This window comes from Zea mays, chromosome 4, assembly GCF_902167145.1.
Source record: "Zea mays cultivar B73 chromosome 4, Zm-B73-REFERENCE-NAM-5.0, whole genome shotgun sequence".
In the NCBI taxonomy this organism is placed as follows: Eukaryota; Viridiplantae; Streptophyta; class Magnoliopsida; order Poales; family Poaceae; genus Zea; species Zea mays.
In genome coordinates this window covers 2,618,793-2,621,578 of record NC_050099.1, presented here as the reverse complement: position 1 = coordinate 2,621,578, position 2,786 = coordinate 2,618,793, and positions in this window count along the sequence as shown.

The following is a 2,786-nucleotide window of genomic DNA, read 5'->3' as shown; positions in this document are numbered from 1 at the left end:
CAAATTTAGGCTAGGGTCTTAGGTACCCAACTCTTGTTGGGTCCTACAAGGTTAGTAACAATGGTCTTAGGGACCCAAATGCAAGTTTTATCTCCCTTGCATTTTGCCCCTAATTTCCTAGCAATCACCTTCTTATCCTTTCTACAAATTGCAAAGGAAGCGTTGCAAGCATGATAAATTGTAGAAGGTTCATTATTTGCTTTCCTAGATACATGAACAACATTTTTCCTAGGCACATGATGAATAACATTTTTCCTGGTCATATCTCTACTATGCATAAAGGAAGAACTTGAAGCAATCATGACATTTGAGTCATAAGCATTGTAACTCCTATCATAATGAACATTTCTAGACAACTTCCTATCATGATACATAAAAGCATGATTCTTTTGACTATTATTTGCCATAGGGGCCTTCCCTTTCTCCTTGGCGGGGATGGGAGCCTTATGACTTGTTAAGTTCTTGGCTTCCCTTTGAAAACCAAGCCCATCCTTAATAGAGGGGTGTCTACCAATAGTATAGGCATCCCTTGCAAATTTTAGTTTATCAAAATCATTTTTGCTAGTCTTTAGTTGGGCATTAAGACTAGCTACTTCACCATTTAATTTTTGCAATAGAAGTAAGGTGCTCAACACATGCATCAATATTAAAATATTTACACCTATTACAAATTACTACATGTTCAATACATGAGCAAGACTTGTTAGCTACTTCTAACTTAACATTTAAGTCATCATTGATACTCTTTAGGCTAGAAATAGATTCATGACATGTAGACAATTCACATGAAAGCATTTCATTTCTTTTAACTTCTAGAGCAAGAGAATTTTGTGCGCTAACAAATTTATCATGCTCTTCATATAAAATATCCTCTTGCTTCTCTAACAATCTATTTTTCTCATTCAAGGCATCAATTAATTCATTGATTTTATCAATTTTAGTTCTATCTAAACCTTTGAATAAACTACCATAGTCTACTTCATCATCACTAGACTCATCATCACTTGAAGAAGCATATGTAATAGTACTTCTAGTATTTACCTTTTTCTCCTTTGCCATGAGGCATGTGTGATGCTCGTTGGGGAAGAGAGCCGACTTGTTGAAGGCTGAGGCGGCGAGTCCTTCGTTGTCGGAGTCGGACGAGGAGCAATCCGAATCCCACTCCTTTCCAAGGTGTGCCTCGCCCTTCGCCTTTTTGTAGGTCTTCTTCTTTTCCCACTTTCCGCTCTTTCCTTGTTCCTTGTCACTATCATTATCGGGACAGTTAGCAATAAAGTGACCAATCTTACCACACTTGAAGCAGGAGCGCTTCCCCTTCGTCTTGCTCTTGTTGGGGTGCTCCTTGCGACCTTTGAGCGCCGTCTTGAAGCGCTTGATGATGAGGGCTATTTCATCTTCATTTAGCCCGGCTGCCTCAACTTGTGCCACCTTGCTAGGTAGCACCTCCCTGCTACTTGTTGCTTTGAGAGCAACAGTTTGAGGCTCGTAGATCGGCATTGGTCCATTCAATGCATCATCAATATATCTTGCCTCCTTGATCATCATCCACCCGCTTACAAACTTTCCGAGTATTTCCTCGGGCGTCATCTTGATGTACCTAGGATTCTCACGAATAGAGTTTACAAGATGAGGATCAAGGACAGTGAAGGACCTTAGCATCAGTCGGACGACGTCGTGGTCTGTCCATCTCGTGCTCCCATAACTCCTTATCTTGTTGACCAGGGTCTTGAGCCTATTGTATGTTTGAGTTGGCTCCTCTCCCCTGATCATTGCGAACCTTCCTAGTTCGCCTTCCACCAACTCCATCTTGGTGAGCATGGTGGCGTCGTTCCCCTCATGCGAGATCTTGAGGGTGTCCCAGATTTGCTTGGCATTATCCAAGCCGCTCACCTTATTGTATTCTTCCCTGCACAAAGATGCTAAAAGAACAGTAGTAGCTTGTGCATTTTTATGGATTTGTTCATTAATAAACATGGATTTATTCGAACTATCAAATTGCATTCCATTTTCTACTATCTCCCATATACTTGGATGAAGAGAGAACAAGTGGCTACGCATTTTGTGACTCCAAAATCTGTAGTCCTCTCCATCGAAGTGTGGGGGTTTACCAAGAGAAATGGAAAGCAAATGAGCATTGGAATTATGCGGAATACGAGAATAATCAAAAGAAAAGTTCGAGTTAACCGTTTTCTTTTTCTCCTTGTATTCGTCGTCCTTTTGAGAAGAGGAAGATTCGTCGCTGTCATAGTAGACAACCTTCCTGATGCGCCTCTTCTTCTTTACGTCCTTCTTCTTTTGACTCGAGCCGGAGTCATTGACTTTGTCGTCCCTTGGCTCGTTGAAGATGGACTCCTTCTCATTGTTGTTGACCACCATCCCCTTTCCCTTAGGATCCATCTCTTCGGGCGATTAGTCCCTTTCTTGAAGAGAACGGCTCTGATACCAATTGAGAGCACCTAGAGGGGGGTGAATAGGTGATCCTGTAAAAACTTGAAACTTATAGCCACAAAACTTGGTTAAGTGTTAGTAGGCTAAATAGTGAGCTCTTGTGAACACAAGTATCACAGAAAAGCAATCACAAAAGACACGCGAGTTATCCCGTGGTTTGGCCAAGTACAACACTTGCCTACTCCATGTTGTGGCGTCCCAATGGACGAGGGTTGCACTCAACCCCTTTCAAGTGATCCAAGGATCCACTTGAATACCACGGTGTTTCTTTCTTTTCACTATATCCCGTTCGCGAGGAATCTCCACAACTTGGAGCCTCTCGCCCTTACAAATGATGA